The sequence below is a fragment of the Prionailurus bengalensis genome, chromosome D3 (genome assembly GCF_016509475.1).
Source record: "Prionailurus bengalensis isolate Pbe53 chromosome D3, Fcat_Pben_1.1_paternal_pri, whole genome shotgun sequence".
NCBI classification, from domain to species: Eukaryota; Metazoa; Chordata; class Mammalia; order Carnivora; family Felidae; genus Prionailurus; species Prionailurus bengalensis.
The window spans coordinates 69580209-69594749 of record NC_057356.1 but is presented as its reverse complement, the minus strand read 5'-3'; the positions used below and the strand labels follow the sequence as shown (position 1 = coordinate 69594749).

At 47.6% G+C, this 14541-nt stretch overlaps 1 protein-coding gene across 2 annotated transcripts in view; it reads left to right on the top strand.

The window, feature by feature from the left end:
- Positions 1-14541, top strand: part of MYO5B (myosin VB) — a 334060-nt gene that overhangs the window by 172191 nt on the left and 147328 nt on the right. The window lies entirely within an intron of this gene.

Genomic DNA, 14541 nt, shown 5'->3' with positions numbered 1-14541 from the left:
TATGGGACTAGATCCTGGGCTGATACAGATCTTGGTGGCCTTGACAGTCCCACACAGCAAGGAAATGAAGTAAAAAGAATGGGATTAAAGAAAACATCTGGGCGGTAGGGTGGCAGGTTGCATAGCTCTCTGATCTTCCCCGGGTTCTGGAGGCGTGGCCCACCTGGCACCTCGTCTTTGGCCCTTTCTCTGTCCATTCTCCACCAGCCCGGAAACCAAAACACGGCTCAGCAAAATGCACCATGCCATTGTGGTTGCTTACCTTGTTGATGATGATAGCTTCCCAGTTCGGCCCTGGAGCCTGTAGTATTCCAGGAGACCAGGACTGGAGAGGACTCCAGTACTGGCAAGGATCTTCATACATTCCAGGTCAGCATGTGATGAATACAAAGAGGGCTGCAATCATGGTGCCCATGGCACAACCATTTTCCTTCATTAGGCAGCACAGAAAGGGTGAGCTGCCCCAAGAAGGCTCTGGGAGAAGAGCTAGCACAGTGTGACTTTATGTATCCTTGAGAAAGATAACCTGGAAACTCCCAGAAAGCCGGCTTCCCTCACCCTGGGCACACCTGCTCCAGGAGAATATTTCTTACCTTAAAATCTAAAGCTATGGATTTTGATAAGTGACACTAAACACTAAAATAACACATGACCTTTGGGGGTCTTACAATTGAGGAGGGACTTCAAGGGAAAGTCCAAAAAGGTTTTAAAGACACACAGCAAGTATAAATTCTGGTCCTGGGAAGGTTTTAGGATTGCTTTAATTATGCAGCCCCCCAAAGATTCAGAACCCAAAATCTTTTCAAAGGTGTGGTCAATCATCTGCATTAAGACAGCCCCTCTGTTCATAGGGAGTCACTGTTGAGTTTTTTAGAAAAGGAGTTTGGGATTATTTTTTGCCCAGAGGACAAGGTAGCTCCATAATTAGGTTTGTACCCCAAAAACTGCTGTGCAAGGAAAGACTGGGAAAAGCTTTAAGTCTTCGGTTCAGCTCTCTGGCCCCTGTTCTGTGACTGCACTGCACAGCCAATTCCCGTTTCTGAACTTGTAACTCTTAGTCAAGGTCAATGTTAGCGTTATCATTGATGTGGAACAAGGTCCACTGGGGTCTTTGCCCAGGGTCTCAGCCATCCCTGATGTTTTCTCCAGTCTGAGGCTATTGGTCTTTTGTAGGTTTTTTTTCAGCACAGATGCTGTCTTTTGTTTTAGGTGTCGCTTTCTTGTTGGCCTTTCAAGGGAGCAATTTCACACATATGGAAGCTAGTTCAATGTTTTACCCCACGTAGGTGTGTAGTGAAGAATTGCCATGTGACTGGTGGGCCCCTGAGTCCCCCTTGTCCTTCCCTTTCTTCTCCCCTTCCTGCTGCTGAGAGGCTTGTAGGTGCTCGAGTAGGCCTTAATTCCACTTCTGGGGTCCCTGTTGACCTACCACCCATGTCCAAGGGCATTTGGACTGTTACTCTTGGAAAGTACCCAAAGCCCCATTCTCTGCTGGGCTTGGCAGTGGAGGGGGAAAGAACACTGGGATCTGTGGAAGAAACCCTGGCTTTGGATAAATCATTTACACTTTGTATTGGTTTTTGTGCCTGCAAAGTAGGGGAAGGAGTGTTATCTGACCTGCCTCACAGTGCCAGTGGAATGCTAAACAGAAATTTCAGATGCGATCGTGTAGTAGGCTAGAATTGAGATTGATTACTGTGAATTTTGATGATGCCTGTTATTTAGGTCTTCTATTTTATTGCTAATTCCTCACTGCTTATCTGTGCTATATAAAAAGTTATTTTATAGGGAGCACGGAGGTTCCTATTGATTGATAGGAACTGTCTGTTAGAACCAAGATCTTACTCTCTTGCCCAGCCCAAGTGATGAAGGATCCTGTGATCTCTCAAGGCTATTTTTGGCCTAAAAAGCTGCTGTTGCAGAAGTTCAAGGCTTGACATCAGTATGGTCTCTTCATCCACTGAAATGGTTTCATTCATTTACAAGATTAAAATCTCCAGGAGTGGGTGCAGGTGGGGAGGAAGTCTTGGCCAACCTCAGCCCCGAATACTGTGAGGAGGAGGGGTCGGCCCACACAGACGTGTAGGTGGGATTTCCCAGATGGTGCAGACCTCAGGCTGTGTCAGAGGCCTGCATGTTGAGAGAAGGCAGGAGGAGCCCTAAGACTTCAGTTTTGCTAGAGCTGTTTTTGTGGCTCAGCAAGTTTTCCTGACAACCTAACAAATGGTTGATTGGCTTTCCATTATTAAATCTTTTCCAGCCCATTAAAGCACGTCTTTGTTTTGAGGACTCGGGTTCCGAGACCTGATGGGTATGATTCTTTTCTATCTCCAAATCCGCAGACTTGGGGGACATGGTGCCAGAGAGACCCACTGTTGATAAATAACCAGAGCCACTGCTCAGTGCACATTTGCTCTGAGTGCGGCAGTTCCTTGAATGACCTACTAAGCCACAGGGGTGCTTTTACTTTCACTTGGACCTCTTCAGGCTGAAGCAGATGTTTTTCCCAAAGCAGCCCCTCCTGTGGTTGGATGCACGATGCATTTGAGGGCCCCTGACCTCTGGCAGGAAAGAGCGCTGAACTGGATGCCCAAGTGGGGCTCTGCAACTTGGAGGGACTTTGAACACGTCATGTGGTGTCCTTGCCTTGTTTCCTCCATGGGAAAGAGAAAATGGTAGGAACACCTACTTACAGCTGGTTTTTCGGTACTAGTTTCTTAGATCGCCTCTGAACTGGTCTTGAAGGGAGAGACAAGATTTGAAAGTGAGGCTGAGGGAAGGCAATGGAGAAGGAAGAATTCTGTGTTAAGAAGCAACACGAAGAAAGCTGAAGAAAGTGTGGGAGAGCCTGGACAGTTCTATCTGACTGGAGCTAAGATTTTGTCACATGGCACTGATGACAACTTCCTGATGATTTGTAGGTGTCAGTATTCGCTCTACCCAGGTGGTAGTCAAAGCTCATGGGGTCGAGCTGGTTGCCCACTCCCCACAAAGTTTCAGATTTTTTTTTATAGCCTAAAACCCTTGGTTTCCTAATCTCCCACTTCCCACAACCCTATATGTCCAAGGTCCCCGGTGAGGCTCCGGAGTGCAGAGCACACTGGGAATTCTGCCCTAAACTCAGCTGGGTGGCTGTTTCCTGTGGCACCTGCAATGGAGCCAGCTGAGAAAAACCTTTGGTCACGTGAGGCCCTTCCCTGGGCCATACGCTCTCTCACCTTCTATACCCTCCCTTTGGGCCATGTGAGTGAAGTAGCTAAAAGCAGGAAGGGGGACTATGTGTGGAAGCTAGAGAAGCGCATGGTGAGCTGGAATGGACAGAGAACCTAAAAAGTGAAGAGCCTACTCTTTTTTAACCTGGAGGCCATTGTGGAAATGGTTAGTGTTTTTTGCCAAAACAAAACCCCAAAAACTGATGTTGAAAAGCAACTGCTGAGCCTTATTTTTCAATTCTGTGTTAAGAATCCTGAACAGACCCTCCTTGCTTAGCTAGGGGACCCATTGAAGAGAAAAGGTTGGAAAGCTCTTACACTTCAGATCTACTAGCAGAATGTGGGCATTGACATAGCTAGCTGCTCAGTTTTGCCACCGATCTGTCAACTGACTTTTGCCTGAGAGAAAGGCATGAATTCTCTTCCCTGTATCAAATCCCTTGTCCAGGATCTCTTGGAGCCTTTATTCATCTGGGGGAGCCTCTGATCTGTCAGCTTTGTTATTTTTAAGGAAAGAGAAATCAAGTCGCAAATACTTTCTTTGACCTGAGCTTCCCTTATTCCCTTAACATATCTTTTTCTTAGAAGCTTTGCAATTGAACTTAATTGTTGCTTAGGCTCTGGTGCATTTTCAAATTCGCACCTGCACAGTTCCCCTTCTTGTATCAGCCTCTGGGACTCTTGACTTTAGTGACCAGAATATTGAATCATCATGAGATTCCTAAGGCAGTTTGCTTCCCCATGTTTTAAGTCTATCGATTTGTGCCTGGAATCAGTAGTCTAATTTTTTAAGCTATATGGGCAAAACTCTGTGAAGGTTGAGTGTGCATTTTTGTAATCAAGTAAAGCCTGCAGCAGCATTAGTCTAAGATGATCAGTGATATTCATGATCAAGGTACATAATTGAGGCATAAATTTCTAAATAGCTGGCATGAATGACCAGTTGGTAGTACTTTCCTGTAGCCAAACTGAGTTCTCTTTGCCTTCAGGATCTATTCATTCATCACAAACTATTTATTGAATGATTGGGTGCTAGACTCTGGTTTGTCCACAGTATGTCCCAGGGCCTTTGGTTCCCACCATCAGCCAGTGCTGAGCACCTGTCCTGTTTCCCCACCCCAACCCAGTCCTGAATGTCTCATATTTAAAGGGTTGAAGAAAGCATTTCTAGATTAGGAATGGGAGGGTATGGAGAGAACACATAACTCAGAGTCTCTGAATGGAAGCATGTGGAAACCAGAAGCAGGGATGGAGGGCTGAGGCCACAAACATGGTCTCTTTTGAGCCAAACCCTTACCAAATGGAGCAGACTCCTTAAGATAACCAAGGCGGGTTCAGCTTTAGGTCCAGGTGTTAGAATTTCATGGCCAAGGAAGAGAATCATGAAATATCAAAACAGCGCAAGGGATGGAGAAATCTAGTCTAGGGATTCTCATGGTGCCCAGACTAGTGTCACCCAGGAACTTGTGAGAAAGTACATCTAAAAATCGTTGCATTCCCAAGGGACAGTATTGGCCTACTGAGGACGATAGGATACAAATCATAGAGAATCACTGAACTTCTGGTAGACTTCCATTTTAAGGCTTGGAAGTTTGTATACTGGCTTTATGGTTGAAGCTGTTTTCTAGTGAAGAGAACCTTGCCCTATAGCCAGAGGGATGTTGGGTGAGGGGTAGGGGGTGGTCTCTGAAATCTGCCCTCTGTCTCCTCCAGCACAGATAATGGTGTTTCTGATTGGCCTTTGGGAAATAGAGGGCCTGATGTAAACATGGTCTCCTTAAAAGTTGGCGTGATTAGTGCTGTGTAAAGAGGCATGGTTTTGCAATTGGGCGCCCACACACACAATCTTTTGAAAAGAGAATTAGGTACTTAACCTTTTTGTTCCACTTAACACATTTACATGTATCAAATATAATGTATACAATTATAGAAGAAATGGGCTATCTCGAAAGTGGCCAGAATATTTTAGGGAGTTGTGATCTAGAAGATATGAGGGATTTGTTCATTAGTACACTAATGGCGATCCAATAACTAACATTTTGTAGTGAGGCATGTAAATATTTAGTAGCTGCAGCAACTATAATATGGTGTCAAAGCCACAGGGTCGGTCTGATAAAGCTGGAGTTTTGTGTTTTTTCCTCTCTTCTCAACTGAAGGAAATGTCAAAGTTGCTAGAATTTAGTAAAACTGGAAGGTGTGGTTTTTATTCCATCTAAGTTTGTGGGTCTCTGAATTCTATCCGGTGGGCCCTGGGTTAAGCAACCTGGAAGTCGGAGATAGTATGAAACTGTGTTTATTTTTCCCAACTGCTGGCATTAGCAGGCACGAGTATGTTCTTTGTGTTGCGTTTCTGTGTTCTAACGTCCAAAGCTGCCTAGCCTGTGCCATTATGTTAACTGTGTGCGGGTATCAGTAATGTAAAACCAGTTGACAAAACTGATTTCTAGGTGATTGGCCGTAAGCCGTTTGCTAGAATACTGGAAATTAAAGGCTTCTATTGTCTGCACCCAGAAAGAATTGGTTAAAGATTCTGTTAAGCTTCTCAAAGCTAATCTTTGTTTTAAATTCCACGTTGTGCTGTATTAGGCTGATGTTGACAGATGTAGGTTGCAGGGTATTTGAACTGCTAATTTAACCTTAGTGGGACTAATGTGGCAGAAATGTGGAATTAAACATCCAGGCCCCACCCCACAATTGGATTGTGATCCAGTTGGTTTGGCGTGGGATCCAGCTGAGATCAGTTTGGGAGCTCTGCAGGTGTTTCTAGTGTACATGGAGGGTTCTTTGCAGAGTATTGCCAAAGACCTCTGACTTGCCTATTGGGATCTGATTGTCCTAAACTTGACATCTTCCCTGAACACTGCCTGCTCTTCCTTGTCTTCTACACAGCCTGACGCCTCTGCCTGGAGTGGTCTCTGGGAACAGATCATTGTGAAGGGCCTGGCACGCTGAAAACGTGGACTGCATCCTTCAGGCCCCAGGGTGTCTCATGCAAGGGTGCTGGGCAGGGCCTGGGTACATTTGAATGAGTGTCTTAGAAATAGCTTTCCAGCAGTGATGAGGAGAACAGGTGGTGCTTTGGGAGGACCTGGGAGAGAAGGGGTGAGGAAGGGGATTTGGGTCTAGATGAGAAAAAGAATGGAGGCACTACAGCCAGCTTTGATGGAGTAAAGGGGAGAAAGGAGTCAAGGGCCCTTCCCAAGTGCCTCCTTGTTGCCGTGTGGAGCTCCCCAAACCGTCCGTGCAGGGAGCAGAGTGGGGATCTGGGAGAGCTCCGTTTTGGATGTGCAGACTTCTGGAGTCCTGTGTAGCCTCCACACGTACTTGCCCAGTGGGGGGTGGTGCAGGTGTTTGGCTCCCAGGATCAGTGTGGGTGGGGAGCTGTAGCCAAGTGTGGACAACTTTGGGGTGGCAGGGGCACTAGGGCAGATGAGATCCCCTTAGAAGTAGCCTGGAGAAATGAGAGATGCTGAAATGTACCTTCACAGATGCCCTACATCGAACAGATGAAAGAATAAAGCATCTGTGAAAAACTAAAGGACCTTGTGTCTTGCTGGTTGCTTGGAAGAGAGGCTGTGTGGTACCAAGAAAGAGCTGGGCTTTAGCCTGGGGTGGTCACATGCACCTGGCCTCAGGAGCCAGCTGGACTAATGCAGTTTACTGGGATGTGTTCATTCACTGATAAAGTTTTCAGAGAAGAGTTGGAAAAGTGGTACTTACTTGGCACTGTAAGGTACAACCACATGTGTGTCGTAGTTCGCCCCACCCAATGACAACGTTTAAGACAAGTTTGTAAAGTGTAAAATAGCACAAAACATTAGCTTCTGGTGCTCCTCCTCCCCTAACCCCCCAAGTTTGAGTTCCAAAATGTTTATGACCTTAGTAGGTAACTGTGGTTAACATAGAATGTATCACACAGCTCGACTCGAACCTGGATCTGGAATCAGAGTGCGGGAGTAGCGGGAGGTCTTCGGGATCATCTTCCAGCCCCTTATGTTAAGAGCAAAGAAAGGGGCACATTCCCATCTGTGCTGAGGAGCCCCTAACCGGTTTGTCACCCCTGTACCTGCTTGTCTGCCAGCGAGAGTCGGGCTTGGTTAAGCTCCCCACAGTTCTGTGAAGCTATCACATGTGAGAGGAGACAGCCTCTCTCGGGAGCACCAAGTAAGTGGAAGGCGTAGATTCATTTTGCTGCTACCTGTATCATGCTATACCTCGGAGATTTATAAATAGAAGTGAGCACTCCGAGAGCCGCTGTGAAACTGGAGTGGGAAAGTGATACTTGGATGTTAAATGCGCTAAGTACTTCAACACCGTCGGAAGGTTCAATTTCATCTTCCTGAAGAGACACTTAGAACTCTTACCGCTAAATACAGACTGAGCAGTTTCTAATGAATCTTTTTGACGGCCTTCCCGAATGACTTGAGTTGGGGACTGTGCCTGAGCACACATTCCCTTATCTGGTGGAGGGGTGGGGGGGTGTGGCAGTGCAAGAAGTCGGTGCCTGATGGCAGAGGGACTTGGGGATGCCCATCTGCCTCGCTCCCTCTGGGAACCCCTCACACACGGTACTCCTTCTGGGTGCTCCCTCCAGGTGCCCAGGGTGTTTGTCTTCCTTCCCACATGGAGGTTTGGCTCTCTTGTTGGAAGGGGTCATACCTTGCCGGCCTTACTCTCCTCTCCCCACAGAACCATTCTGCTTCAGCCCTCCACACAACTTTACCTAACTTCTTCACTCCAGCGTTTTAATACCCTTTTGTTTCAGTATAGCTGTGTGTTCGTAGCCCTAAACGTTGTATTGTTTCTTTGCACTTGAGTTTCTAGAGACAGTATACCATATTACTATTGTCACTTTTTAGTCAGCATTGCTTTGAAGATTACTTTTAATTTTCTTGGCCTGTTTCCCAATGATGAACTCTGTACATGGTACTGACACAAATCTCTTTACTGAACGAAGTTCTTAATTAAAAACGCTTTGGATCCCCTTTTGCTAGCATAGTTTTTTTGTTTTGTTTTGTTTTTTTAACTATAGTAGATCTGTGTTGTGATGAGGGTGTTGAAAATACAGAGACTCCATAGACAGGCAAGAAACAGTAGATTGATTATCCCATTAGTGAACAGAATATATTCTACTGACACCCAAATTTCTGGATGATTTGTTGCTAGAGGAGGAAGCGATGGAGGGGCTTAATGATGTGTTCAGAGACAGGGTGTCCTTCCTGCCGTGCCTTAGCCGGGCTTCCCCTCCCTCCTCTTGGGCGATGGCTCTGTGTCGGGGGCTTTATGCTGTGAAGGCAGGGTGGTCAGGGAAGAGCTTCTGAAGAAGTCCTGTCAGGCTTTAAGCTGAAGATGTCAAAAGCCAAACTGTACTGAGGACACCTGATTCACATCTAATCTCTTGCATTAAGCCTAGATTTGTTCTGGGGCAGGGAGGTGCTGCTCACTGAGGGATGCCGTCTTCTACAAGAAGGAGCACGATGATAGTGACGTCCCAAACGGCCCGTTGTGAACTGGTGCAGACAGAAAGAAACCTACATGGGAGTTTGGGCTTGGTGTCTCGCTAGCTGAGAACTCTGGGCGTATTTCTTGGCTTTCCTAAACTTTACCTTCTCTTCTTTAAAAGGGGAAGACTGGCACCCAAAAGTCTTAAGAGTCCTAAGCAAGGGGGTATGTGGCTAACAGTTTTATGTACCATCCTAGCATGGTGTAAATGGGTGGTAATTAATTGCACTGAAAAAGAGTAATACAAGAGCTGCCAAAGGCAGAGGGGGCGTGAGTACCAGGCATCAAGAAGTGGGAGATCAAATAGAATCCTTTTGAGCTGGCAATGCTTCGGGCAGCTGTAAAGTAGGAAAGGGGTGAAGAAGCCCTGTGTGGCGGCTTCAACTTAGCAAACAAGGGGAGGAGTGACCAAAATAAAGCTGGGCCTGGAGCACAACAGAGCTGGGCTAGCAGAGGCTACCCTTTGAGGGCCGAAAGCCGGGGAGAGAGGTGACCCAGTATTCGCATACAGAGGGTTCCAGGAGGAGGGGGTGTGCTGAGAGAGGTGGGAGTAGATGTCAGAAAGCTGTCCTCATCGGGGCACCTGGGGAGCTCAGGTTGAACGTCCAACTTCAGCTCAGGTCATGATCTCACGGCTTGTGAGTTCGAACCCCATGTTGGACTCGGTGCTGACAGCTCAGAGCCTGGACCCTGCTTTGGATTCTGTGTCTCCATCTCTCTGCACCTACCCCACTTGTGCACTCTCTCTCAAAAATGTTAAAAAAAACTTAGAATGCTGCTCTTGTCATGCATGTCAGAGGTGGTGATGACTGGGACTGAGGTACAGAAAAGGGGACACAGAAATGCAATAGGACATACCAACGTGGGGCTTGAGGGAAAGTGAGGGATTCACGGTGATACCTAGGTTTGTGGCTGTCGTTGGTGAGTGGAGGCTGGTGCCACTTCTGTGGACAGGGCATGGTGGGAGGAGGGATGGGGGAGAGACTTTGGTGCCAGGAGGCCTGAGGATTCAGGGTTAAAGTGAGTGCTTGCCCTCCGCGGGTTCTTAGTTCAGTGACTAGTGTGTGGGCGGACTGTGGCTGCTAGAACACAGGGTCAAGTATGAGGACAGGGGTGCCACACAAGCCCCCGGGTGGGGCACGTGGTGTTGTCTTCACATCCAGGGTGGTGGTTCTGGAGCTGTTCTGGGGTTTCTCTCAGAGTCGGCTGGAGTGGTGTCTCCCTGAGCATTCTGTGTACGTGTTGTCGATTGGGAGGCCACAGGTGACAAATTACTCTCCACGGGAAACCCAAACAAGACCGTATTTCAGCAGGATTTCTTTAAAATAAAGTTCCCACGGTGTCTGGCTGATGAGCAGAGCTTCCCTTCAGTGGAGCAGCCTCAGGGGCATTGAAGTGGTACCTGTTTCCACTGTCCTTCCCAGGAGGGCCGCATCCAAAATGGGGAGGAGGGGGGATTGACCTTGCTCAGGGAGCTCAAGGCCTTACACTGGTTTGGTGGTAAATGTTTTCAGAAGGTGGTCTAGCAATAGTCCTGTCTCTCGGGGATCAAAGATGGGGATCCGCTGTGAACTGGGGAGTAGCTGTGTGTTGGTTGCCCGTGTTTTCCCTGGTTGCTAGAGGATGCGTAGCTCCCTTAGGGTCCTGTGCTCTTGCCTGAGGCACAGGCCTTTGAGGGACTTTTCCTGTTGGGGGTAATGCATACTTTCCTCACGACAGCCTGGACCTGAATAACACTTGGGTACGAAAGCCCTTGGCCATTGGCTTCTTTTTCTAAAGGGGGTTCTGCTGGGCTTAGGAGAAAATGATTTATTAAAAAGCAAATTGACCCAAGTTGCCAGCTAAGTCCTATTCACAACTGGGATGAATGGATGGATTATGTTTTTGAAGGATATTGGGTAGAATTCCACGCTTACAAATACCTAATGCAGAACCAGCCTGAAATAACCAGGATTTGAAATGGAGTGCTTTTCCCCACCTATACTTCCTATTAGGACTTTGGTAGTAAAATCCTCCAATGTCGGAGACCAAGGAGATCAGTCGGGGAGTCCCAAGTCACAGCCTGTTCTCTAGAGGTGAAGAGACAGAGGCCCAGAGAAAAAGAAGTGACCCAAAGTCACACAGCAGGTAAAACGACCAGGAGTGACATCAATACAAGGTGGAATGCGACAGTGTCTTAAAAGTGGTATAGAGGCAATGATGTAGGCTTTAGAAGATGGGGAAATAATGCCCTGCTGGGATGCCTGAGTCAGGGTTGGGGGGGGGGGGATTTGCTTGGAGCAGGGCTTGAGAGAAGGTACATGGCAAAGGGGCGAGGTCAAGTAGAGGGAAAACCATGCAGGGCGGTGGTGGGGAAGTGTGCAGTTTCAGAGCCAGTAGTCCAGGTTGGCTGAACTCCAACACCATCATTGCAAAGAGTGTCGGGATCGTCTCCTATAACCTTGCAGTAAATTGGGGGGATGGGTGTACACCCTGCAATGTGGTGAAGGGTTACAAAGCTCCCGCTGATGGCCAGAACCGGGCCATCTGCGAGCCCCGGGCCTCCAGGTCCTGAGTCACTTACCATGGCTGACGTCATTCCCTGTCAAGGAGCTGAAGCCGCTCCCTGTACCTGAGAGAAAGGAGTCACAGAATCCCAAACAGCCTCCAGACCCTGTGGTCTCAGCCCAGAAACTCCCGGGGAAGGTCCGAGGCATGGGAGACACAGATTCCCAAGCAGCCCCTCCAGGGGCTGTGCAGCGAGCCCAAAATCCCAAGCGAGACACAAGTGAGAAACCTAAAAAGCCTCCAGACCCTGTGGTCTCAGCTCAGAAACTCCTGGGATAGGTCCGAGGGATGCGAGACACGGAATCCGTAGCAGCCCCTGCGAGGCCCCTCAACTAAAAATGCTTTAGAATGGAGGTGCCTGGGTGGCCCATTTGGTTAAGGGTCCAACTCTTGGTTTGGGGTCAGGTCATGATCTCCCTTCGTCAGGCTCTGTGCTGACAGTGTGGAGCCTACTTGGGATTCTCTCCCTCACTCTCTGCCTGCCCTGCCCCCTGCCCTCACATTCTCTCTTGCTCTCAAACAAACTTAAAACATTTTAGAATGGTCTAACAAGAGGTGAATTTGGGGCTCCTGGGTGGCTCAGTCAGTTAAGTGTCTGACTTGGGCTCTGGTCATGATCTTGCAGTTCAAGAGGTAGAGCCCTGCATCAGGCTCTGCACTGACAGTGTGGAGCCTTCTTGGGATATGTGCGCGCGTTCTCTCTCTCTCTCCTCTCTCTCTCTCTCTCTCTCTCTCTCTCTCTCTCTCTCACACACACACACACGTAAACTTTAAGAAAAAAAAATGGGGCGCCTGGGTGGCGCAGTCGGTTAAGCGTCCGACTTCAGCCAGGTCACGGTCTCACGGTCCGTGAGTTCAAGCCCCGCGTCGGGCTCTGGGCTGATGGCTCAGAGCCTGGAGCCTGTTTCCGATCTTGTCTCCCTCTCTCTCTGCCCCTCCCCTGTTCATGCTCTGTCTCTGTCCCAAAAATAAATAAACGTTGAAAAAAAAAATTTTTTTTAAAAAAAAGAAAAAAAAAAAAAAAGAAAAAAAAAGTGAACTTACCTGACTTTAGCCTACATGTCAACATCAGATCTGATATCCATCAAATTAGGCAGCAGTTAGCACTAATGCCATTGTCCACACGTTGTCATGCCCCAGAGCATGTTCTGTGTCTCCAGTTTGCTGTGTGTACTGCTGCCTCAGGGAGCCTGGCAGCTCTCACCCCTGCCCCCACTGCTCTGGCTCCTTCTCTTCTGGCATCCATATGTAGCTCCCAGAGAACCTTCCTGACTGAGTTCTTTGGGTAATCTTTACTTTTCCTTCACATGTGATCCTCTGCTCAGGACTAAGGCTCAGATGCATCCTGTGCTTATCGATTTATTTTAGGTCGAGCCTGTGGGTGTGGCTCCTGCAATTCAGTTCTCCTTCTGGCAGTTACAGGTTGTCTTAAAGATGGCGTCAAGCTCAGGTCTGTTTCAGAGTGTTCACGGTCGAGATCTGGAGGTCCAGCTGCTAATACTCTTAGTTGTCTGGGAGGGCTGTGCTTCTGAGCTGTTTTCTAGGGAGTTTATTGTGAAGTATTGAGAAGAGAGGTGACACCTGTTGTTATCCCCAGGGTCCGGTGGAGGTCCTATGAAATTCAGTGAACATGGGAAACACAAGCATCTGCTATAGGCTTCTTTATACAGCATCTTTCAATGTAAAGATTTCTCAGAAACAATGTAAAGATTTCTCAGAGAAAAAAAGACACTCTAATGACAATAGGGATATCCTAGAACTATAAGAGATCTCAGAAAGCCACTTGTTTTTTCTCCAAATATTTGGTGGGATTTACATGTTTTCAAGTAATTGCTTGGATAGCCAATTTGGAGCATCCATTTTTTTCCCCCATCTTAATGGTGTCTACTGACCAATGGTATTCACTCAGATCCATCCCCATTTGATGATGAGTTTGTGTGAGCTGAGACCACATTGCTCTTTGCTGCACTTGAATGGTGGCTATGGGTTAGGGTTTCTTCAGCCCAGCTACCACACCAGAGCCTACTTGGAGCTCCCACGCCTAGCCCAGATCTCTATCTTTCTAGTCGTCCTCTGGTTGACATAAGTGTCCTCACGCTGCTTCCCCACTTCTTGGCTGTTGATCCAGATCAGAAGCAGGGCCAATATTTGTTCCCCTTGCTGATAAGCTGCAGTCTACTTGGGTTGATAATGAGCAGCCTGTGGTGCTTCTCTGTTCCTTCTGCCCATAGCCTGCTCTGCCCAGGAAGCCACAGGAGCCGGTAGTAGTAGTGGGCCAGTGCCAGGAGGTCTGTGTTTTAAACTCACTTCCACGTTCCTGGGTTTTCTCCTCTGGAAGTGGGGTGATGGTTAATCTCTAGGAGTGTATATTTTGTGCCATGCGCTCTAGAGGGACTGGAGACAGAGAGCAACGTGTCCTCCTGGCAGTGGATTTGTGAGCTGGATGTAGATGGCTGAGTATAGCCCTTAGAAGCAATTCGTTTGCCGAACCTGTTTTCCAAACATTTGTTCTCGTTCTCTCTCTCTCTCTCTGCTTGAACGTCCATGTTCCTTAGAGGTCTGAGAGGCTGCTCTTACCATTACTTGTCACTCATTCTGCTGTTTTAAAGGGATAAATATAGATGCATTTGTATCTGAGGGAGAGTATCTTCTTTCCCCTTTCCATTTGGTCTTACTGAAATCCCTCTGACTGCAATTGATAGCTGTTTCATCTCGTTTCTGATAAACTTGGAGCAAGATCAGTCTGGTGGTTAATAGCATGGCTTTTATGATACGTACGTATGAATAAGAAATTCAAAACCATATCTTCCGGCTCAAACACAAAAGACTCTTGTTTTTGAAAAATTACATTTGTAGTGGCACAAGATGGGCATGTTAGAGAATCAAAAGGTGAGACTGTATACCTGAAAAGGCATATATGTAAATTCTCAGGGTGTGTGTGTGTGTGTGTGTGTGTGTGTGTGTGCACGAGTGTGTGTATGTACATAGAGAAATGTTTTAGGGTGTGCTGCATCCAGAGAGGAAGTAAAAGCATGACCGGCTGGCTGTGCCTCCCTTCTTGAGGGCCCTTAGGTAAGGGTATGTGCTATTTGTAAGCCCTTTGCTGAACTCTTCCTTCTCCTGTTTGTGGATCTTGTGGAAGCCTCCGAGGGAGGGCAGACTGTTTTAGCAATGTTCTTCATTGTTATCCTTAAAAGAAGGCAAGATTCTCTTGGGCTCGGACCCTTGTCAACAGAGCCCCTGGAAGGCAACAGTTTCTCCACAGCAAGTAAGTGACCAG